At 31.7% G+C, this 26,830-nt stretch overlaps 1 protein-coding gene across 1 annotated transcript in view; it reads right to left on the bottom strand.

The window, feature by feature from the left end:
- Positions 1–26,131, bottom strand: part of LOC114329730 (uncharacterized) — a 909,636-nt gene extending 883,505 nt beyond the window's left edge. The window contains exon 1 of the mRNA XM_050642316.1: positions 25,771–26,131. The gene's annotated coding sequence lies outside the window, so the exon portion shown is untranslated. The remainder of the gene's footprint in view (positions 1–25,770) is intronic.
- Positions 26,132–26,830: the final 699 nt, after the last annotated feature.

Here is a 26,830-nt window from a genome sequence, read left to right as displayed (position 1 = left end):
ACCACTCCCTAATTTTCTTAACAATGATCATGCCTGTCTGCTTAATTTCTGGAAGTTTAGACTTTCTACTGTTTCGGTCCACTTTTGGCAAGAAATGAAGAAAGACGAGGTGATAGAATCTTCTACGAACCAATAGGTCCCTCCGATGGTACTGATTAAGAAGAAAGACGGAATTACGACGTGTGGACTACTGTGTGTTGAACCATGTTACCAAAAAAGATAATTATCCTCTGCCTTGGATCGACGACGCGTTGAATACATTGGCTGGAAGTAAATTGTTTTCTACGTTGGACTTGAAGTCTGAATATTGGCAGATAGAAATGGGCCCAGTGAATAAGGAGACAAGAGCCCTCACCACATCACCTGGATTGTGGTAATTACGTTATGTCACCCCACATCAAACTTCAATTTCATCTGACAGCTGTTCATTAACGCGTATTTTGCTAGCTGCTTACAGTATAAATTCTCATGAGGTCAATATAGAATATTAAGAAATTATTAAGAATAAGACAACTATCGTATAAATAATAATTAATTTCGTAGCCTCCTTAAATAACGATTTTTTTATTGCTCTATATTATCATCTTTTTAGAATATGAGTTGTAGATAGAATAGGTTGTAGAGGATTGTAAATTCAAAAACATAGGTGTATTTTGAGGTCTAGAATCTCAAAATAAAACCGCCTCCTAGTTTTAAAAAATGCTTTGTTTTAAGAACGCAAATACAAATTTCGCAAAAAAAACGTTTACTCACTTTAACCACACCAAACAAGGGAAAGTTAAACACAAAGAAATAAATACATTTTTGTTTCTCCAAAATATCGGATACAGAATTATATATCGAGCTCACTCGTATGGAAAATGCTGGGGACTGATTCAATCGTATATCCTGAAGTAATAACGAAATTTGATCGAACAATGGAAATGACTGAAGACGAAACGATTGATAAACCGAAAAGCGGGTCTGGAAATGATTTATTCGGTTCACAAAAGGGAGAAATCACAGATACTATCTATTATATAATGGAGATACAAGTACATCTCTATAACAATGAAAACTAATTAGAGCAGAGTACACTATCAATATTTCAAAAACAATTGGTTTTTGTGATACCAAAGTGATAGAAGAGAAAAATAATACTTGAAAAACTATACATCGAGAACTGTCATAAATACCATTTATGTCGTTGTGAATTAACCACGAAGTATAACGTCAATTATTTATTTGATCCTATGGATCAGAAGATTTTTAAAACAGAGCTGGAATATACTGCGCAAAGACGCCATCCCCCACCGGCACCTTTAGAATTTGTGCACTATACGTGAATGTAAGGACTGAAAAGCTAGATTTAGAGCGACTACGGGACAACAGCATAGAAGTTATCAAAACTATAGATTTAAGGGAGTGCAATTAGAACGAAAACATGCATTGTTTAAGAAAAATTCAAACAAGCTTATATTTTTCTAAAACTTTTTTTGTTAGTTTATATACCCGTTAAAATAAAAAGTTCTACTCGCAGATTTGGCCGCTAATTGTTTATTAATTGTTTGAACAATAACAATTGTTTTGTATAAATAATTTTAAAAATATAGTTGAATTCATCATTTTGCTTTGATCAAATATGTTCCTATTTTGTTTTTGATTATTCTGAATCCGAATATGGCATTACAATTTGAAAATTCTGAGTAGCTAGGAACCACATGGAAAACTTTTTTATTATCAATTTTACGAAAAAAAGTTATTCTTCATAAAATGCTCTGGATAGTCAAAAATCTAAAACTCAACCATCAGATATCAAATTTTATCAATTTTATACAAGTTATGTCAAAAATATGAATTCCGCTAAAGAGTAAAGTACCTTTATATTTCAAGAATATCAAAAATGCTGTTAGGAAAAGAAATTCATATTTTTTGACATACCTCGTATAAAATTAATAAAATTTAATATTTGATGGTTGCATCTTAGATTATATACGATGGAGAGTATTTTATAAAGAATAACTTTTTTTCGTAAAACTGTATAAGAGCTTTTTACTGTATAAGAGCTAAAATTTTTTTTTTGTTGAACATTTATTATTGTTAAAGCTTATTGTTAAATGTATTTTAGGTAAGTTTTACAGAAAAAAGTTTTGATCATTTTGTATAAACATTTTTAGCTGGTAATTTTCGGTTTTTGTATTACATTTTTGTTATCTTTCTTAATTTTTTCAAAAAAGAAATAGTTTATTTCATTTCTAAAGTAAACTATTTCAGTGCATTTTAAAGATTACATTCTAAGCTGTAAAAAAGCATCTATAAAATTGTAATAAATCTGTTCAGACTTGAGTAATACCGTCTTAAAGTGGTGGTAATTCTGTAAAACTACGAAGTTTTCAAAAATTGCCTTTTTTGAGACGTCGTATCATTTGAATTAAATTTTTGAGATTTTTTTTAATGAAACATCGTTTAATAAGATGTTTGAAATATAAGTTGTGCAAAATTGAGATTTTTATAAGAAAAATTGTATTAGTTACACATTTTTAAATCATTTTTAAACAAAATTCATGTAAGTCTTACTTTCCGCCCACACCGTACTTATGCCCATACATTTTATGTCTTTTTATTATAACCACAAGATAGCTTAATTATTGTTCTTTCATGTCCAATTTGTAAAATTTCATTTGATCCATTAGTTGAAGAATTACATGAAAATAACCCAATTGTGCACTTCTCCGAACGCTAGTTTACAGTGCGCAAATGTTTGCGAGAAGGGTGACTTTAGCGTTATAAATAAAAAATTATAGAAGCTACAGATTTAAATTTAAAAAAATCTTTATATAAGGTTTTTTTTATAAAATTTTCTGAATTTTTTAATGGTTAAATCAGTCTTTTTCTAAAGTTTATATTTGTGGAGTTATTTAAAAAAAACCTCTAATTTCGCAGTTCATTTGTTTAATAAAAAATGAAGCACCCACTTCTTGAGTACAACTTTTTGATATGTTGTTTATTAAACATTTCTTAATTAAATTACAAAAAGTTCTATCTTGTTTGATTTATTCCGAAGTGAAAATCTATATTCACTCCCCTAATTATAATTTTTATACTCTGATAAAGATATTCTGAATATAGTTTAACAGAAATAGTTGTACAGTCTACCGTAATCACACCCAATATTATTTAAATAATATTACATAAATCACGAAATTCTTCATAAATCTTAGTTCTTCGTAGCTGTCAATATCTGAATATTTTGTCTAGCTTTTTGAAGAGAACTTGCCTGTTCTTTTACAAATTGTTTAAAACTTAACCAACATATTGAATTACACAAAATATTTGTTTTAAAAATATGTTGTCAAAAACGCTACAAAAAAACTAAATTTTTGAATACGTACTTTTATTACATAAATTTACTCTTTTTTTATGTACATGTTACCGGCCAAACCCGATTTCAGGACAAACTAGTTTAGCCTAGGCCGAACTAGTTTGTCCTATCGCGCTTAGGCCAAACTAGTTTATCCTATCGCGCGTAGGCCAAACTAGTTTGTCCTAGGCCAATCTAGTTTATCCTGATATAAAGACACACACTTCAGGCCAGACTAGTTTATCCTGAAGTGTATGTTTTTATATCAGGATAAACTAATTTAGCCTAGTCTAAATAAATTCAATCTAGTCGAAAGTAATTGATTACAGATTGTTTGCTGATTTAAATGTAAGTTTAGAAGACACTATTAGGAGTTGTAAGACTTTTAAGTATTTAGGTAAATGACAAACCTGGATGGCACTTGTATGAAAGATATAGAAAAGTAAATAGTACGGGGAAAACAAGCCACGAAAGCACTCCATGGAGTGATATGAAAGAACACTAACTAAAGAAAACAAAAAAGGATTTTTCAGGGCATAGTGCTGAAAATTGGTGTCGCGAAAAAAGGTCGCCAACAATTGGTCGAGCGAAAAAATGTCGCGCACATTTGAGCGCGTATCAAAAGGTCGCCGGCGAAAAAACAGCGCCGACGAAATAAGGTCGCGTGCAATTGATCGCGCGAAAAAAGATCGCGTCATGTTTTACATTATTAAAACCATTCAATTGGTTTTCAAAAAGGTACTAAAGAAATTCTATTTGCATACTTTAACTTTATGCATTATGAGCCGATTAGTCTTGGAATTCCATCTAATTACTTTTTAATGTATTTTGGATGTATAAGAAGATGGGAAAAATAACGTATATCTAAATACTTTTTAATGTATTTTGGATGTGTAGGAAGATGGGAAATATAGGAGAATGGGAAATTATTTCATATGGTATTTTCAGGTTATTCAAGTGAATATACTTGAAAATTGAACAATTTTTAACATGAAGAAAGTATTTTTTTTGTTCTACGTGAATAATTTTAATATATGGATCTAAATTCAGAAAGGTACTTTCCTTCACACTTTTTACAGGCTTAGGACTGTCAGCAAAAAACTGGCGTGTTTAAAAGTGTTTGCTCTTCCTAATCGGATATCGTTAAAAATGTACAGTAATAATAGTTCTATTTACAGTATATATTACATACAAACGAATACCAGGTACCAGTTTACCTATTTTTGGTATTTTCAGAGACCGGTAATTAGCATAATTGGTTCTTAGTAGAAAGTCGTTATGCAGATTAGTGAAGAATAAGTAGTTTAGATAAGGGCACCTTATTGTGTAGGTATTTATTAGGAATTCCATGAAGTCATTACGATAAGACATTATTGGAAATGCTAAAATAAATATTGTACAAAAGTTCTTTGTCTAATTGTGCGTTATTCACTAATGTGGTAATTATTATTCCATATTCGTGAAACGTACTTTTATTACTTTTTAATGTATTTTGGATGTATAAGAAGATGGGACAAATATCGTATATCTCATTATTCATTAGCTTGTCGATTTGTCAAGATGGTCTTAACTTACGTAAAGAGTCAAAAAGGTGCCAATATGTTGGTGTATAATGGATATATCCATAAAAAGGAAAAAACGATTGATCAAAAGACAATTTGGAAGTGCGCTCAGTACAATAAGCATAAATGTACCGGGAGAGTTGACACAGTGGGAGATGAAGTAGTGAAAAGTACAAGTCACAACCACGTTGCCGATGCGTCAATATTAGAAGCACAAAAGGCTTGTAACAGAATGAAAGAACTGGCTCATCAAGTTGAACTAACAACACAAGGAATCATAGCTACCGTTTCACAAGAAGTGTCTGTGGGTGCAACTGGGCAGCTACCTTCTATTTCATCCCTAAAGCGAACTATTCAGAACACACGCCAAAGAGTGGAAGCTATTCCGGCAAATCCAAGAAGCTTAACAGAGCTTATTATTCCGGAAGAATACACCAGAAACAATAACGGCGAACCGTTTCTTTTATTTGACAGTGGTCCAAACGAACAGAGAATTTTAATATTTTCCACTGAAAGAAATTTAACTTTGATGGCGAGCTGTGAACACTGGTATGCCGATGGAACATTCACATGTACTCCTCTATTGTTTGGTCAGCTGTATACAATACATGGCGTACAGTATAGCAACGTTATTCCAACTGTTTTTGCTCTACTTCCTAATAAAACTCAGGCAACATACACTCGACTCTTCCATGAATTAAAAACGTTACGACCAGGTTTACGTCCTACAACAATAATGGTGGATTATGAAAAAGCAGCAATTAATGCTTTACAACAAGAGTTTCCTGAAGTCAGAATCCGTGGATTTTTCTTTCATTTCACACAATGTTTGTGGAGAAACATGCAAGGTACAGGACTGCAACAAGTTTATACAGAAGACGCGAATTTTGCTCTACATCTGCGACAATTGGCAGCCCTAGCCTTCGTACCTGAAGTAGATGTTGTTGCAACATTCGGAGAGCTACTGGACAGCGAGTTTTACACTCAAAATGAAAATTTACTAACACCTTTAATAAACTACTTTGAGGATGTATGGATAGGCAGATTGGATCGACGACAACAAAGAAGACCGCCAATGTTTCCAAGGAATCTTTGGAATTGCTTCGAATTTATAGAGGAAGATCTACCGCGTACTAATAATGCTGTCGAAGGTTGGCACAACAGCTTCTCCTCGATATTAAATGCAGCACACCCAAATCTATGGAAGTTTATTACGGGGCTAAAGAAAGAAGAGAGTTTAAATCGATTAAAAGTGGAGCAATACATAGCTGGAAACCAACAACCTCAAAAAAAAATTTATAAAGATACAGCGCGGCGAATAAAAACGATTTGTTTGCAATACGGGAACCGGCCAAATCTAGAATATTTAAGAGGAATTGCCCAAAATTTTCAACTGCAAGTATAAAAAACTAAAAAACAATTAAAAAAAAAATTTAAAAAAAACAAAAAAAAAATAAAAATTAAAAAAACACAAAAAAATAAAAATAAAAAAAAAATAAAAATTAGAAAAAAATAAAAAAATTAAAATTAAAAAAACTTTTAAACACGCCAGTTACTAACTGCCAGTCCTAAGCCTGGATAAAGTGTGAAGGAAAGTTAAAGTATGCAAATCTGTTATTAATATAAATGTATTCTTTAACTATGATATCTTCAATAAGTACTCACCAGTGACAATGTATTAATGAAATTGTGCCTGTTATATAATTTTTAACCACAATATCATTATTTTATTTGGGAAATTTTATTTTAATAAAGATGGTAGCCCTTAACCTACCCTATCTATATGTAGTATATACCCTGTAAAATATATTAAGCTTATATTAAAACTTACTCTTAAATAACCAAGGGTAAATTTTGCGACACTGCCAAGTCGTGAAATAATACCTCTAGGTACTTTCCCTACAACATTTACAGTTAAAATTACCTTAATTCGACCATTAAATTGGTCGAACATTTTACATGATCAATTTCAAATAGGATTATTTACTTCCAATTATTTTCCTATTATTTAAAGTGGAAAATAAAACTAAAGTCATTTAGAAGTCAATATTGGGTTGACGAAATATTTTTTACCAATAGGTTAAAATGACTAATAAGAAAATATTTAACTGTTTGGGTCATTATTTAACAGCAATCCTTTAGTTCTATTGCATCATCTAAATCTGACCTAAGCCTGGATTAAGTGTGAAGGAAAGTTAAAGTATGCAAATGAAAACATATTTTCTGACGCGATCTTTTTTCGCGCGATCAATTGCACGCGACCTTATTTCGTCGGCGCTGTTTTTTCGCCGGCGACCTTTTGATACGCGCTCAAATGTGCGCGACATTTTTTCGCTCGACCAATTGTTGGCGACCTTTTTTCGTAGATCCCTGAAAATTACCCTACGAGATCGGAAGAATGGCTAGTGACAACAATAATACGAAATAAAATACGAACAGTTGAATTGGAGTTTATGAAAAGATATCTAAAAATTACCAGGTAGAATAGAATAAGAACAGAGGAAATATGAAACAGAATAGAAGTAGAATGCTCAATTACAAAAAAATTGTGGTAGTAAAAGTAGAGCCCTGAAATGGTACGGGCATGTACAAAGAATGCCGGAGCACAGGTGGCCGAAAAGATTACTGGACTGGGACCAGCCGTGAGGAAGACGGAGAGAAAGACCTGCTGTGAGATGAAAAACTCACATGATGGCGACTGGGGGAATATAGTGCTATGGAAGACGAAAACGGCAAACTCATAATGGAAAAAAGACAAGAAGGAGAAAGTAATTCAGCGAACTAGTACGGCCTATTATAAATAATAAATTGAATAAAACACTGTTTTCTTGAAGAAATAATCATTTTTGTTAAAATTATAATTATTCGTAACAAACAAACAATAATATTGAGTTATATTCGCGGTCGGACGGACAGACAGCCTAGGTCAAATTTCTCACCTTTAGTACCATCCTTGGATTATAAGCTTTCATTTGACACCTTATTTGTCATTCTACCTGGTATAATGACGGAGGAATTGAGTTCACGGACACACACACACACACACAGGCAGACGGACGCGACGCACAGTGGTCCTTTCTGACGATCTATGGTTGCAAAAGTATTACACCACAATTAGTCGGAGAGATAGAAGCGGATTTTGTGCGAGATAAGTAATATGGAAAAACTATACGGCAATATGTTGAATTAGTTGTGTACATGACTTCCCCAACGGCCGGAAACCAGAGTGGGGGACGAGGGTAGTTATAAGGGGTCAAAGTCGCGGTTTTTATTTTTTTTTTGTTATGCTCATGATAGAGATAGTGCACCAAAATTTGCGAATAAGTAGGTCATGACGTAAGTAAGTAAAATCTCCAGGGGTGGAACGCTGCGTGGCCGACAAAGGGATGGGGGTAGGGGTGAATATAAAAAATATAAAGGGTTTTTTTGTGACGTTCGTGACTGAGATAGTGCACCAAAATTTGGTAATAAGTAGACCATGACATATCTAAGTAAAATCCCCAGAGCCGGAAACTGGAGTGGGGGACGAGGGTAGTTATAAGGGGTCAAAGTCGCGGTTTTTATTATTTTTTGTGTGACGCTCATGATCGAGAAAGTGCACCAAAATATGGTAATATGTAGGTCATGACGTAAGTAAGTACAATCTCCAGGGGCGGAACGTTGCGTGCCGACAAAGGGGTGGGGGCAGGGTTAAATATAAAAATTATAAGGGATTTTTGTGACGTTCGTGATTGAGATCTTCTTCTTCTTCTTTTGCCCTTTAATTCGTCCAATTTTGAGCATAGGCTTCCCCCAGTTTCCTCCATTCGCTTCTGTTTAGTGCTTTCTGTTTCCAGTGCGTTCCTCCTATCTTTTTAATGTCGTCTCCCCATCTCATCTGGGGTCGTCCTCTTGCTCTCTTTCCTGTCCACGGTCTCCATTGTTGTATCGTGCTATTCCACCTATTGTCCGTTTGTCTAGCGTTATGACCTGCGAAGCTCCATTTTAGCCTGGTCATATGTTGACCTGCGTCTTTGACTTTTGTTCTATTTCTGACCCAGTTGTTTTGCTTTTTGTCTGTAAATTTTACTCCTAACATTGCTCTCTCCATGGCTCTTTGTGTCTTTATTATTTTATCCATGTTTGCCTTGGTCAAGGTCCATGTTTGGCATGCGTATGTGAGAATTGGGAGTATGCACTGGTCAAACACTCTTGTTTTTAAGTATTGTTGTATTTTTTTATTCTTTAGGACCCATTTTAATTTTCCAAATCCTGCCCAGGCTAATCTGACCCTTCTTTTTACCTCCGCTGTTTGGTTTTCCTTATTTATTTTTATAATCTGTCCCAAATATATATAATCATTAACCGCTTCTATTGTGGTGTCGTTTAGTATTACGTTTCTATTGTCTTGTGTGTTTGTCATTGTTTTTGTTTTGGCAAAATTCAGTTTTAGACCTATTTGTTCGGATTCATTTGCTAGTTCGTTTAGCATGGTTTGTAGTTCTTCGAAACTTGATGCTATGTCTACTACATCGTCTGCATATCTTAGGTGGTTTAGTTTCTTTCCATTTATGTTTATTCCCATGTTTGTCCATTCCATTGTGATTGAGATAGTAAACCAAAATTTGGGAGTAAGTAGATCATGACGTAACTAAGCAAAATCTCCAGGGGCGGAAACCAGAGTTGGGGATGAGGGTAGTTTTAAGGGGTCAAAGTCACAGTTTGTATTATTTTTTTGTGACGCATCACAACATTTGCCCTCCACGCAGCGTTCCGCCCCTGGAGAATTTACTTAGTAATGTCATGATCTACTTATTCCCAAATTTTGGTGCACTCATCATGAGCATCACAAAAAAAATAATAAAAACCGCGACGTTGACCCGTTATAACTACCCTCGTCCCCCACTCTGGTTTCCGGCCGTTGGGGAAAGTCATGTACACAACTAATTCAATATACTCCCGTATAGTTTTTCCATATTACTTATCACGCACAAAATCCGCTCCCAGCTCTTAGACTAAATATAAGGGACTGAAAATTCGTATACAGGTAAAACATTGTTGTATATGTAAAATACAAGAACCTACAAAAATTAAAAAAATATATATGAGTAGAAAGAGCACGTTCGAGCACACAAGAGTAACTTTTTCTGAGAGAAAAATAAATAAAGTAACAATAAAAAACTAGTTTAGCAACAATCCAGAACAATCCCAAAAGTTCTACTCTATTAAATTCTTTACAAATTCTTATTTTAGTGCTAATCTATCATCATCTTTACAATCAAATATTTTTTTTTATCAACAAAGGTACAACTATTGTTTTATAATATTGTAAATATACCTGTTCGCTCGACTTCCATTTCAAAAAAATATTAAAATAACAGTTTTAGGTACACTTAAATTCACTTTGAAAGGGCGCGAGCGCTGGTAAATTGCCTGAAACTACTGAGCGTAAGTTCGGTAAAGAAGTACAACTTTCGGTTTCAGTTGTTCACTTCGAGGTGGGAGTTGAGTTCTAAGAATGATTTATTTTGTTTACCTGATTATATAGGTATTCAATGAGTGTCATTACAACCGATTATTTGAAGACGAATTTTATACCTTTTGCAACCATAGATTATGAAAAAGGACCACCGTGGGACGTGGACAATTCAACATTTTCACATTTTTAAAAAATTGGTGAAAGCAATATTAATTCGTACTCGATTTTATTCGTAAGTGTATCTTTTCTTTTAATTTTTGGAGAAAACCTCATCCTTTTATTTAATATTTTTTATATTATTTAGTTATACAAGGATATATTGATTTCTAGCATGTATCAATATCTTCATTCGATGTATCATATGATACAATATATCGATGTATAATTTTTTTTGCCATTCCTGTTGGAACGTGATTTAGGAATTTCCCGCATGTAAAAGTCCTTACATGTTCGCTAAATAATTTTCGACTCAGCTAAATTGGTTTAGACTAGGCCGTACTAGTTTATCCTTAAGTGCGAGTCTTTATTATATCAGGATAAACTAGTTTGGCCTGAAGTGTGTGTATTTATATCATGATAAACTAGTTTGGCCTAGGAGAAACTAGTTTGGCCTACGCGCGATAGGCCAAAGTAGTTTGTCCTGAAATCGGGTTTGGCCGGTAACATACATATAAAATTAATATTACTATTTTGTACCATTTCTACTTCGTCATTCTACCTTGCCCTTTATTATTAGTTTTAAGATATACTGGTTACCTTACACAATAGTGTGACCTATGTAGATAGGAAATTTTATGGTTGTTAAGAATTGTGTTAGCCGTTTGTAGGACTTCTATATTTGATCGCATTTCCACCAAAGATACCACCTGATTCTTCTCTGACTGAATCTACATATATCTATGGCCTCTGGTCGATGTATAATTGCTATCAAATATATCAGAGTCCAAATTTTAGTACCGTACAAAATCGTTAAACAATTATAGCATTTTACCATGCTTTATCATAGCTACAGCTTAATGTTATTATTGAATAAAAGCGAGTTCATTTTAAGTTTGAACCAGCCAAGAGAATTATAAAATATGTCCAATTTCCTTGTCGAGATCTGTTTACTCCACGAATTACCGTCCCAAATATTTTTTTAAAATTTACTCCTTCGTTTGGTGTCTATATACGTGAAGGTATAAGTTTGATTGTACATGAAGGTGTAAGTCCATCAGGATTATGGATTTCAACTTAAGATCATAAAGTTGATCTTGTTTACATTTACATTCGAAGAACTTGCAGATTGTAGTATACATTATCCTCTACATCTGATATTACTGAGCTACTTGCTTTCTAAAATATTTTGTCAGAATATAAATTAAGCAGTAACTAGTGTTTATAGTTTTTAAAGAATGTTGCATAATTTCGAAAGCTTTCTCGTAATCTATGTAGCATACAGATGCTTTTGTCGATCTCTGCAATTTTGAATGATTATGTTAAATTCCTCAGAACTATTACGGAATCGAAACTCTGGATCTTTGAAACCTTCTTCGCATTTCGTTTTAATTCTAACATGTATAATTGTAAGAATTAGATTCCGAGTATGGCTCATAAGACTCTTTCTAGTTACTGCAGTGTCGAGGTCTTCGTCAGGTCGACTCAGCCTGAACAAAATGAGTACCTTGGGTAAAACCAGGAGTAATAATAGGCGGTTGAAGCGTAGCACTGGTCATGTTACCTTCCTTGTATACCAGTGATGTGGGTCACACATCACTGTTGTATATTGTATACCCAGACCCTAGATATAGCAGACTACCCTGCTATAATCCCAAAGCCGCATTAGCGGTATAAAACGGGATACTATTACTATTACAATATAGATACAAAAAAAAGGAAATAAACAAATAGTCTTTTAATAACAGACCGAGGATAAATTTTAAAATTTACATAAAACTACACAAATTTTGCACATTAAAATTCCAACACACGCTAATAGGTCTGGATCCAGCGTACCAAAAAAAAAGTTGATTAATAGCAAGCTGAAAATTTGTTAGTAGCCTAACGGTGTGTAATCGGACAAACTTTACGTACGAAAACACTGGAACAGGGGAAGTTTTAATTGTGGAACAGTTTAAAAATTTGGAACGTCAGATTACGAAAACGTCCCATGTATTTTTGGACAGAACATCCAATTGATTTGTTACCCTTTCATTAAACTCAAATGCAAAAATGAGACTGCTATTACTAACCAACATAATTCCTGTCATTTGACATGTTCTTCGTGTTTCACTCATTAAAATGCCCAGTTGGTGATAAACACCAGTCTGATTTTTGCATGAGAGTTTAATGAAATGGTAACAAATCAATTGGAAGTTGTGTCCAACAAAATACATGGAACGTTTTCGTAGTCTGACGTTTTAACCTGTTCCACAATTAAAACTTCCCCTGTTCCAGTGTTCCCATACATCAAAGTTTGTTTGACTAGACACCGTTAAGCTATTAAAAGATTTTCAGCTTGCTATTAATCCACTTTTTTTTGGTATGCGGGATCCAGGTCTATAACTCATTCCTTCAACAAATAAAAACACAACTTTGTTATAACATTTGAATCGCTTATTTATGAAAGAATATAAGTTACAATAATGAAGTTTTGAGAAAATAAAAAAAAAGTGTTTATATTTGAAATAAATAAAAAATTTGTGATTTTTCCTGAAAAACTAATTATTTTATTACAAGTTTGATAACAATATTGTATGCATATTAATTTTTATTAATTAATAGATATTTTATTTAATATTTTATTCGTCTGACATATCTTTTCACGAATTAATTTAAAAAATATGTCTAAACTATTATTTTTGGCCGTATTTGTTCAAATTAACAAAAAAAGACCTTAATTGACCAACTTTATTACCAGTTATTAACAAATGAAATATTTTAAACTAAAAAAAAATTAAAAGCAGTTTTTATAATATACTCATACGTCAGTACTTTCCACTTCAATGGTTGGCCAACTAATTATTTCCTCAGAAAATTCTTGATACCTAGTATTTCAGGAAGATACCTATTAATCTTTCGAATATCATTGATTTTCTTAATGTTAACTGGAATTTTTTCCGTAGGATAAAATCATTCCTTTGGAAGTTGAACATTTTCGTTGTTATGCTTTTTAGAACAAAGGGACTGGTTAGTGCTCCATCGATAAAATTCAATGCTTCAAGAAATCCTTTTTTGTATGATTGTAGCGGAATTCCATAAAGCTGGAAACTGCGAATGACTCCTTTTGTGAATGTTGAATATATGTAGCGGAAGTTTCAACAGAATGGCACGTTTTTTCGTAATATTTGGACCACCAATTTTTAAAATCCAAAATGTCATTAGTTCTTACCATTTGTACAATAACATTTGCAGAACTTGAACAGATTGCTTCAGAAACTTCCATTGGTGTATACAGCCTATCCATGCGATTGAGTTTGCTTTTTACCAAGCCAAAATGCCAGTCAAAGATCGGTGGCAAATTTACGAAACGATATAAGTCAATGACTTATATCGTTTCATAAATAAATGGAATATTCTGTTGACTGCCTACCTATCAACAGTACTGAAGACTTATATATTCTTTTATGACTAAACGTTAGATATAAGTATTGAAAACAAATTTTCGTCATAATCTCAATTTACATAAAGTAGTGACATATCCTTTCATAAATAAGCGATTCATTTATTACCAGAGTGTTTTTAAGTTTTTAAATACTGATTTTGAATAAATGAAATTTTTTATATAGGGCTATTATAGTGTTTTGAAAGTTTGAAATACTAATTTTGAATTAATAAAAATGTTTATACAGGGCCATATAAAAATATTGCATAGTGCATACCTCGTCATTATTCTGTCATCATATTCTGAATCATTACCAATGCGCACTTTGTAATTCAAGCAGTAAATCAACATTGTTGATTTATGTATGATTTGTCTTACTGTAATATGGTGCAGCAATATGTTCGCACCAATCTATTTGATATTAATTATCCTTAGCTTTACAACTAGGCACTATCCATTTAAATTTTTAACGAATTGTATCTGTATCTCTAAAAAACTGTCGGTATTTGTTTATTTGTCGGTGTATTGGAAAAACTGTACAAAATTTGTCTATTTATAATATAAATATACAGTGCGTCCATAGAGTAACCCATAAATTCATTATTTCGTAAACCGGCGACTTTAAAAAAAAACTTCCGAAACAGGTCGATTTTTACTTTTAAATTACGATTTTTTGGCATATATCGTACATCTAGTTCAATAGTGCCACAACTGCAAAAAATTCGAATTTTGAGTTAAGGCTTTAAGAGGTTGCCTATATAATACCCCTTCTAATGCAATACAGCCTTAACTGAAATATTATCTTGAATAAGTATGTACAAAGTAAGATACTTCGGTATTACACTATAGGGTAATAATATGGGTTTTGAAATGCAATATGGACATAACTGAAAGATGTGGCGATAATACACACTGCCACAATACAACCGATGTAATTCAATACGGCCACAACTGCAAAAATCGTTTGGTTACCTAGTGGTACGGTTTTATCAGTTCCCAATTATTCATGCACTAGTTACGCAAGTGTTTAGTGTAAAACTATATGATTTAAAATCTGAGAACAGTGTATAGTGATATTATTATTGATTTTATATCAAACAAAATGTCAAGGGCAAGAAGAATGCTTGGACTAGTGAAGAGTGAAGGAAGGCTTTAATGTAACGTTCTTTTATCATACAAAAATTCTTCTGCTGAACAGCAAGCTACTCTTGATCAAATTTTTAATAATCATATCCATAATAAATGTAGAAGCAGAGAAGAAAAAGCACAAGATGTAGCAAGAGTAAAAGATGATCCTCAAGTGTTGGCAGCTGGAAGAGATGTTTCAAGATTTTACTATAAATTCCGCCTGAACTGCTTCAAAGGTACAACTTTTCAGATGGTATTAAAGAGGACTTACTGTCATTTTTGACACGATGCTAAAAAGACGTTATATTTTGTAGCGACAATTGTGTTGGGAAAAATAAAAATAAATTTATTAGTCCAGAGAAATAAGATTTTTCTCGTGACACATCCCCCTCCAGGCCGAAACCAAATTTTTTGAGTAGCATGGACATCTATAATAATAACCTTTATGTTTCCTACAGCCGATTTTGATGATATACATAGTTATAAACAAATGAAGATCAAAAAACGGTAAATTTTCGCTTTTTTCGTCTATAACCAAAAATTTAAGCATTTTAAACAAATTTGAGAGTTAGAAACTCATAAATCGTCTAAAAAATGTCAATATATCGTTCGCTGAATATGTCTATCCTTATTGGTTGCTTAGAAAATTGCAAAATAAATCATAAATTTTGAGTTTTTATAAATATTCATAACTTATGTAAAAAATTAACTTAGGACCTTCTTATTACACGAATTGCTGAGACTTCTGGTACTTAAATTATATTTTAAAATTCAAAGCAATTGGTCAAATAGTTTAAAAGTTATTTAATTTGTTTTTCCCAAATTCATTTTTTTGCAACACTATAGTCAGAAAATTATGAGGTTAAAGTAAGACTTCTGAAAGTTTATGGAAGAACATTTATATTATTGATTTAATTAAAAAAAAATGACAAAAATAATTTTACACAGTGTAAAATAATTTTGCAAAAACACGTCGATTTTTTGCTTACTTATAAAAAATTAAAATAACTTTTTAACCGTTACCCGTAGAACAATTATTTTTTCATATTTGGAAAGACTGAATTTTATACACATTTAGAAAGAAAAACAATTGTTCTAGGACAGTTAAGGACAAAGTTAGCCCCCCTTTTTTTAATTCACATGTTTTTCCAAAATAATTTTGCAGAATTTAGAATTATTTTTTGTCTTTTTTTTTTAATTAAATTAATAGTATAAATCTTCTTCTTTCATAAACTATCCAAAGTATTAGTGTAACTTCATAATTTTCTGACTTATAGCGTTACAAAAAAAATTTATTTTTAGAAAACAAATTAAATACCTTTTAAACTATTTGACGAATTGCTTTGAAATTTAGGGTATCATTTAAGCATTAGAAGTCTCAGCATTCCGTGTAACAAGAACGTTCTAAGTTCATTTTTACATAAGTTATGAACATTTATATAAACTCAAAATTTATTATTTATTTTGCAATTTTCTAAGCAATCAATAAGGATATACATATTCAGCGAACGCCATATTGAAGTTTTCTATACGATTTTCGAGTTTCTCACTCTCAAATTTGTTTAAAATACTTACCTTTTTGGTTAGAGACGAAAAAAGCGAAAATTTACCGTTTTTGATCTTCATTTATTTATGTATATCATCAAAATCGGCTGCAGGAAACATATAGGTTATTAATATAAATGTCCATACTACTTAAAAAATTTGGTTTCGGCCTGGATGGGGTTGTGTCACGAACAGGATATTTTTTCCCTAATTTCTCTGAACTATATTGTTTCCATGTATCTCTAAATATCTTTTCAAATAGAGCTCTTAAGAAGTATTTAAAATGAGTGGAATAATAACCCAAAATATACGAAATGAATAACATTTTAACGATCTGAAGAGATAATTTTATGTCTTCTTAAGTTAGATGCAAAGGGATACAAGTGTAGTTACATATACCTGTTTACCACAAACTCTTTTAAGAAGTCAAACTAAAACTGCGATATGTCGCCACCAGTTAGCTAATTCAGCTGTATCTATTTGACACCCAATTTTTAGTACTATCTAGTATTATTATGACTATTTCGTGCATTTAACTCATTTTACAATTTGACAAATTTTGTCACTTATACCCCTTAGCATCTAATCCCCTTAATTGTAATGGTATATAAAAGTATTTATCTAATTTATGTCATATTAAGTATAAGTTTTTAGTTTGTGAAAACTGTCATTATAGATAGCAGTGCGTAAAGGGTTTAAAGTGTGCGTGAAATAACAATGTATTTTAAATGGGATTTACTTTTTCGCACACTTTCGATGGGTTTTTTGGCACACTTTCATATAATCAAATATTTTTAACTTTCTCGTTGTCATGGTGATGACAATATGAGCAATGACTTACAACAAAATTTTTGACAGTTTTGTGGTTTGCAAGTAGGTAGTTAGGATATTTAAATGTCCAAGTTCTAAAAATTGTAGAATAGAAATGAATTCCAGTGACGAAGAGTTACAGTTTTTTTAATTGTTTATCGTAGATAAAATATTGTATGAAACTGTGCGTGAAGTACTTTTTGCGAACTTACGCGATGTACAGCACTCGCTCCGTTGTCGCTCGTGCTCTTAAAATCGCATGCTTTCGCAAAAACCATACTTTACGAACTGTTTCATAAATAACTATTCTCTTTGTATCTAATATAAGGGAATAATTTTATATCTGATTGTTTTTTGTTCTCTTGAGTATGCTTGTATATGCTAATGAATAATCTGGATAGCCTTTTAAAAATATACTTATATAAACCAAAGTTATGTCTCTTAGTTTCAAAGAGTCAAATTTGTTGCCTACTCTAATGAAGATTTCTTGACAGCTCTATTAGAAAAACTAGAAAAGAGAGAAAAATTCATGATTAAAATGGACAGTTAAAAAATGGGAAAACAAGAAAAATAGCAAAGATGTGTTTACTTCGTTTAATTTTTTTTTAAACCCTCTTTTAAAACTTTGTATATTTGCTCCAGTTACCTAAATTACACCAATAGAAGTTCAAAATCTACATTAGCAGATAAAAAACACCCAAATTAAATGTATGATATTGAAAATTTTTGAGAATTTTTGTGGGAAATGTTACTTTATTAATGATACCTAATAGACCGGGAGATATTATACAGAAGTTCAGTCACGATTTTCTAAGTCCTGCCCTTTGCAATAGTGGAAGGGTAGACGAGGTACTTACAATTTGTGGAAATATCCACAAATTTCCTGTGACATTTTCCTGTAAAAATTAGATTTTCCCAAAAAATAAAAATAGGGTTTTGCGATGAATTTCTGAGTCCTGCCATATCCGTAGAATGACAGGATACTATGGATTTTATGAAAAAAAATTTTGGGCAGGAGGGCTGCAAACGGGCTAACGGAGTATATATGTATAAAAACATGTAAGGAAAATAATGAAATTTTCGATTTTTTGGGTCCTGCCAACTAAATAAATTAAACATATTTATTTCAAAACGATAAAAGAAATGTTGGCATGACGTCTCCTACTGTTTAAGTATACTTGTCCCTTGGAAAATTATGCGCAAAATTTTTACCCTGATTGCGTGATTTTCTGAGTCCTGCCTTTAAAAAGTTATAATACTCAAATACAATCCATACTTTTTCGGTACTCGGCAGGCAGGTTAAACGGTTCTTGTAAGACGGCAGGAGTCCTAGATTTGTAAGAAAATTCGTGAAAAATTCCACGATGTTCTTAGTCATGAAATTTTGCATATGTTTCAAGAATCTTAATATAAGTCTATTTACAAAGAGGCAGGATGGTTTTATAGTTATTTCGTATACAGGGTGGCATTAGTGTGACAAAGTCCAATTACTCGTTGGTCGCAAGAGTTAAAAAAAAACTTATTTAGGTAAAACGTGGAGCAAAGAGAGGATCATAATTTAAAAATATTTTCTAATATACAGGGATACCCGTATTGACAGGGTGACACAAATTTATGGTTTTTTTAAATGGAACACCCTGTATATAATTTTAAGATTCCTAAGATAATTTTAAGACAATTTAACACAATTCACCTAATCCAAAAATGTTTCCTAAGGGAGCTAGCGCTCTTTGAAGATTGCGCCTTGTAATTAGATTTTTTTTTATCTCCAGATCGCTTCCATTTCGATAGACAAAAACTGGTCCGTCTTTTTATCTTCCAGATATAAATCGATTCCATCAATTGAAAATCTCTAGTACCGGTCATAGGAGTCCGTTTTGGGTATGGCAACGGTTATTTTATCGCATAACTTTTTTGTCTTTAACTTTTAAGCATTTTTGATACTATATTATTAAATTGTGAGGTATTCTAGTATTAAACGGTACTCTTGCTGTAAGTCGGTAGGATGCACCGTTTTCTAGAAAAATCAATTTAAAAATTTTTCGTATTTTGAAATTAAGAAAAATTTGAAAAAAATAAAAAAACGGTGTATTTACCGACTTAAAGCAAGAGTAACTTTTAATACTAGAGTGCCTCATAATTTAATACTCTACTGTCAAAAATGCTTAAAAATTAAAGCAAGTTATGAGATTTCGTTGATCTACCCAAGACGGACGCCTATGACCGATACTAGAAATTCACAATTGATAAAATATTCATCTCTGGAAGAGAAATAAACGTAACAGTTTCCGTTTTTCTAAATAGTTTTTCTAAATAGTCTTTTTTATTTTTTTTTCAAATTGAAAAACCGAAAAATTTTACAAATCGATTTTTCTAGAACACGGCGTATCCTATCGACTTAAAGCAAGAGTACCTTTTAGTACAAGAATATCCCATAGTTTATTAATCTAGTGTCAAAAATGCTTAAAAGTTAGACACAGAAAAGTTATGGGATAAAATATCCGTTTCCTTACCCTAAACGGACGCCTATGACCGGTACTAAAAATTGACAAATAATGGAATCGATTTATCTTTGGAAGATAAATAGGTGTACCAGTTTTCGTTTTTCTAAACAGAAGTGTTCTGGAGCTATTAAAAAAAACTAATTAGAATACGCCATTTTTAAAGAGCTCTAGCTTCCTTGGGAAGCATTTTCGGACGAGGTGAACTGAGTTAAATTTTCTTAAAATTATCTGAGGAATCTCCGGGCTTCGATTTTTAGAAGAGTTTCTGGACACCCTGTATAATAGGTACAATCCCTACTATATCCAATTAATTGTAAAATTATTGATTTTCTTCCTATTACTTTTATTACGTTTGCTTAGATACAAATATGATCTAATCGCTTAAAATAAATATGTTACAGTTTGGTATTAGATTTGAAAGGTGTGTAAAAATCCGAGACATTACTCAGGAAAATAATATTTAATACCGTACGATTCTTTTAACGATATAAATAGTTATTTTCCTAACTAGTGCGGAAACTGATACTTTCACGCACGAGACTGCCGTTTACCCGAACGATGCGATAGCGGAGTTCGGGCAAGCATTCGAGTGCGGTAAAGACACTTTCCGCATGAGTTAGGAACAATATTTTTTCTAGGGCCGTACGTTTGGAAAAAAAGCCACAAAAAAATAGAGTTATATCAATTTTTATTTAGAATTGAAAATACACAAATTAATTCTTTGACAAGGTTGTCAAAACCAAACTTTCAATATAATGGATTACCACGACGACGATATTGGTTTCCATGACGACAATTCAAAACCATTGTAAATTGTCTACTGATCTGACTTTTAAATATTATGTCAAAATAATTTTATTTCATCGAATTATCAGTAGTAACTGCACAAGAGCTCTGAAATTATTGAATTTTTCCCGAGTGACACTTTGACAGTTTTAATTTCACGGGCCGAAGGCGAGTGAAATTATGTCAAAGTGTCACGAGAGCAAAAATTATTTCAGAGGTCGAGTGCAATTTGTTGCGATTATTTCATGAATAAAACTGTTCAAAACCAAAATTTTATTGTAATTTATTTATGTAAGTACCATTAAACACACAGTTTTTATAAATATTTGACGATTGAAAGTCATCACTTTTATAATTTTTAAAACATTAATTGTCATTAATGTCACTGAATGTATTTTTTCGTAGCAACGAAGGGCATCTGACGTAATATACTTAACGACGGGAGATTATCAAAAATTATCGATTTAATTCAGATTTCTGTAGCTTTCTATTGGTCAGAATCTCCTATGAATGAAATAATCGCGCTAATTTCATTAAAACATGAACACGATAAGATACATTTGAAATAAATTAGTAAATAATATCTAAATATTAGTTTATTGCATGTATTACAACATATCTTAATGCCATATTACAAGGTATTTTACTTTCCCGCACGCCGTGAGGGAAAATTTACTTTCACGCACGCCGTGCGGGAAAGTGCAACTTTTGGAAACGAAATGCGTACGTTAAAGTGGCTCTTTTAGCACGGCCGTAGAAAAATAACTATTTTTTTCAAGTCATAAAACCATTTATTTGTGAGATCTAAACCGTTGTTTATATATAAAATTTGAGGCGATCCTTTTTTCAATCGTCTATTCCAAAAAAACCTGCCTCATTTAATTATAATTTTTTAAAATACACTTTTATTGACAAACTTTACATTGACTAACGATTTTTTCGATAGCTCTCTATTAGAAAAACTAGAAAAGAGAAAAAAGTTCATCATTAACGTAGACAGTTAAAAAATGGGAAAAACAAGAAAAATAGCAAAGATGTGTTTAGTTCGTTAAACAATTTAAATAAAAGTTTTAAAATACCTTTAAATAAATTCCTTTTAATTAAAAGTTGTATTTAAAACTGTATTTAAATAATAGTTATTTGTATAACAAGGGAGGAGAGTCCTCCGCTACGCGTCGAGCAGTAATCATTCAAGGGAGGAAAAGGCACTTTATTCCCATGTTATACATATGGTTTTTCCACCTTCGTCAAATTAATATTTCACGTCATTTTTTCAATTTTACTTAATTTATTTAAGTAACTAACCAACAAAATTTATTAAAACTAAAACTAACAAGAAGGTACAATATAACTGTCAACTGTCAAATATAAGTCAAATTATTAATGTAAACATTGTTAAATCCAAATAACAATTTACTGTTTTTTACCATTCTGCAAAATAGAGGGCGTTTTATAAATAAACGTTAAAATGTATAGATACTTACGTAATAGAAAATATATATGGTACAGGGCGTCAATAAGTTATATTTCATGAATGAAATACCATGACGTCACTTTTACTTTTCCTACCTAGGGAGGAAAAGTACAACTTTGGTCCTTACAATCAGGTCCGGAAAAGTATACTTTCGGTAGAGGTAGGTGGAAATAGTTATTTTCCTAACTAGTGCGGAAAGTGATACTTTCACGCACGAGACTGCCGTTGACCCGAACGACGCGATAGCGGAGTTCGGGCAAGCAGCAGTCGAGTGCGAGGAAGACACTTTACGCATGAGTTAGGAACAATATTTTTTCTAAAGCCGTACGTTTGGAAAAAAGCCACAAAAAATAGAGAGTTATATCAATTTTTATTTAGAATTGAAAATACACAAATTAATTCTTTGACAAGGTTGTCAAAACCAAACTTTCAATATAATGGATTACCACGACGACGATATTGGTTTCCATGACGACGATTCAAAACCATTGTAAATTGTCTACTGATCTGACTTTTAAATATTATGTCAAAATAATTTTATTTCATCGAATTATCAGTAGTAATTGCACAAGAGCTCTAAAATTCTATATAAATTTAGAGATCGAGTGCAATTTGTTGCAATTATTTCATGAATAAAACTGTTCAAAACCAAAATTTTATTGTAATTTATTTATGTAAGTACAAATTAGTACAATTAAACACACAGTTGTTATAAATATGTATTTGACGGTTGAAAGTCATCACTTTTATAATTTTTAAAACATTTGTCATTAATGTCACTGAATGTATTTTTTCGTAGCAACGAAGGGCATCTGACGTAATATGCTTGACGACGGGCAATTATCAAAAAAGTTATCAGTTTAATTTAGATTTCTGTAGCTTTCTATTGGTCAGAACCTCCTATGAATGAAATAATCAGTAGTAATTGCACAAGATCTATAAAATTATTCAATTTTTCCCGAGTGACACTTTGACAGTTTTAATTTCACGAGCGAAAGGCGAGTGAAATTATGTCAAAGTGTCACGAGGCCAAAAATTCTATATTAATTTTAGAGTTAGAGTGCAATTTGTTGCGATTATTTCATGAATAAAACTGTTCAAAACCAAAATTTTATTGTAATTTATTTATGTATGTAAGTACAAATTAGTACAATTAAACACAAAGTTTTTATAAATAGTTGACGATTAAAAGTCATCACTTTTATTATTTTTAAAACATTAATTGTCATTAATGTCACTGAATGTATTTTTTCGTAGCAACGAAGGGCATCTGACGTAATATACTTAACGGCGGGCAATTATCAAAAATTAGCGATTTAATTCAGATTTCTGTAGCTTTCTATTGGTCAGAATCTCCTATGAATGAAATAATCAGTAGTAATTGCACAAGAGCTCTAAAATTCTATATTAATTTTAATATTTAATTTTAATATTATTATTAATAATTCTAATATTTTAAAACTTTTTAATATTTCTATTATTAATAAATAGTATAATTAATATATTAACTATTCCCATCCAGATGTCATTAATCTGAGAGTTTGCAATTAGGGTATTCCCCTTGTTACATGATGTAGCATGTAGCTATTAGATCAATCTGAGTTTCGCATTGAAAGGTATAACCTGTAATTATTCTTTTGAAATTAAATTTAAATGTTTAAGTATTTAAGAGTTTAAATGTTGCTGATTTCAAGTTGCAGTATATAATAAACAGCACGTTTTGATTTCTGGATTGAAACATTAAATTAAGTGTCGTAAAGTTTTATGTTTCATTAGAGGAGGTTTTTGCAATTTCAATATCGTTAGTCTGCGTTTTTAATTCCTTCTTTAAGATTTTATTTGGCCTAATGGAGAAAAAAAAACATCAAACACATACATTATTTTGTGGACAAACGTCCACCATTTTATGTGATTTTAGAAAACTACGGAACGTATCCCTACTTTTTCAATGCAAGTAAAGTATTTTTTATGCGATTTTTTATATGCGCTTTTCTGTAGAACGTATCCACCGCATAAAACGAGACCTTACTGTGTATGTTTTCTAGCTACCCAAATTACACAAAACGAAGTTTAGAATCTACATTACCAGATACAATGAAACACAAATTAAATATTTAATAGTGAAAATTTTTGAGACTTTTTGTAGGAAACATAGATTTATTAATGTTAAGGATTGAGAGTGTAAGAGAATAAGGAAATAGAAATATTGTTTGAGGGGAAACTGTGAAAATCGAAGTAGAAGAAAAAAATGTCCATAACTGATAATGAGTTAATGAATAGATACTAAACTGTTTAGTACCTACATGAGTATTTTTATCTAAGTATTCTGTGTTATGTCTAATAATATTATAATTATATTATAATTTAATATAATCTTATAATAATAAATAAAATTCCAAAACTACAGTGAAAAATTTTTCCAGATAAAACAGGAGACATTACGAAACATTGGATTAATTATTAAATGATTTAATGAGATGAAAAAACTGATAATAAAGAACAAAAAATACTTACGAAACGTTAAAATACAGTTATAGAACAAAAATAGAAATCGAAAAAGGTCCGGAACTCAAAGTAACAGTTGTGAAATTATGGTTTCAATGTGAATACTGATCAAAAATATTTTTTCCAAGTCATAAAACCGTTTATTTGTTAGATCTAAACCGTCGTTTATAAAAAATTTGAGGCGATCCCTTTTTCCAATCGTCTATTCCAAAAAAACCTGCCTCATTTCAATTATCGACCCTTTTCTGAATGTTCCTTTAAAGATGACAAATCACCTCTACCCTTGTTAGTGTATTTCGTCTTCAGTGATTCTCACCATTCGAGAAAATGCCGATTTGGCTTTCCACACGACCAATTTTTCAACAGGGGCTCATAAGCATATAGTGACCTAATTTCAAGAGAGAGAGCCACCTGTATGAATCGGGACTGGGATGGATTTCCATCCAGTTTCGATTTTTCTGTAATTGCCAGTCTAGAAATGCAAAAACCCATAAAAAAACTTGTGCGAAGACGTTGGAAAATTGTTTTTTGGAGGGCTGTGCTCCGAGGGATTTGCAAAATGAGCGAGGCCGATAAATAATTAACGAATTTATACAAGGTCAAAAGGGCCGGAGCGAACGACTTTTACGTGGAGTATTGATGTATCTACTTGCAAAAGTCAAAGAGAAACCTCTTGGCAAAGTTCAAGCACATATTACGTGAAACATGTGAAGAATACTTTTAAAAGGTGTTCGTACATAATAGAGAAGACTTTGTCTTATGACGAAACATTTTTTAATATTACTTAGTTGACCGGTTTTTACCACAACGATATCTGATAATATTATTATACCTAAGTTTCATATAGTACAAAAACAGTATTAGGAAAATATAAGATACAAAATAAATTAATCAATATATTTATTATAAAAGTATGCCAACTGCTAAAAATTATTTTAGGCGTTAAAATTCGAGTTCTTTTGAATCAAAAGAACTAAAATTGATCAGTAATATTTATTTTTAGCTCAAATTTTTAAACATCATAATAGTGCGTTGCTTGTTAGTTTGTTTAAGGTGTAATAAATGTCTGACTTACCTATCATAATAACAAAATGATATAAAAGTAAACCAAAATTTGCGGAGAACAACTTGAAACTCTCTTTTTCGTTCATATCAAACTAAAAGTCATTGAAAAAACAAAATGTACACGCGAAGGTATATCTCACATTCATTCCACGCTCACAATAAATTCAGCACTGAATTTTGAAACTACACATTCGAACTATTTTTAGTCCAGAACTGTTTACAAGACGATTTTACTTGTTAAACATACATAAACATAGTGTTTACATTTCCACGAACGGAATTATTTCACGGAAATTTTTTTCGGAGTCGAGAGCTTAGAGCTTCCGTTTCAGCATTTTTGAATACTGCGGGTGGTTAGACTGTTGCTGGCGAAGCTGTTGAATGTTTTTGGTAAAACGTGGGGGAACAACATGTTGAGCTTCCGACTCGTCTGGTCGGATTGAGAATTAGGGCGTCACGGCGCTTGCGTCGTGAGAGTGTTGGGACTACCAAGGGCGGCGGAAGAGGGACTTACAGTCGGTCCTATCGATTGTTGAAAGGACTATCCCAATCAACATTTTCATATCGTATCGTACGCAAAAAACTGGAAAATCATATTGATAATTAACGGAAATTCGTATTTCCTCCCAAAAAGTGACCTTTAATACATAAACTTCACAAATATGCATTAAATGTTTATTTTATCCGTATTAATAAATAAAATATTAGTCATAATATGTCCCTTATTTTTGACTGAATGTAAGCCTTGTCCATAAAATTGTAAAAATTTTCAATGACAATAAAGCATATTTCTCTTTCTATTCTATTTATATTATATTATGTGTATATAAAATATGAGTATTTTCAAATTTTATGCAAAGTTGTAGTAATACGAGATCATAGAATCAGCCACAGATCATGGACATGAATGGCATGGACATAAAAGTTCATAACATTATGATTTTAATGCCAAAAAACTCTTATTAACGATAGTAATGCACAAAATGTTTTGTTATGTAGAGATGCAAAGGCTAGATCATAATACTAGTATATATAGAGCAGGCTGCAAAGTTATCATTTTCTTTGCCTTA

This window comes from Diabrotica virgifera, chromosome 1 (genome assembly GCF_917563875.1).
Source record: "Diabrotica virgifera virgifera chromosome 1, PGI_DIABVI_V3a".
NCBI lineage: Eukaryota > Metazoa > Arthropoda > Insecta > Coleoptera > Chrysomelidae > Diabrotica > Diabrotica virgifera.
This window is presented reverse-complemented; position numbering and strand designations above follow the sequence as displayed.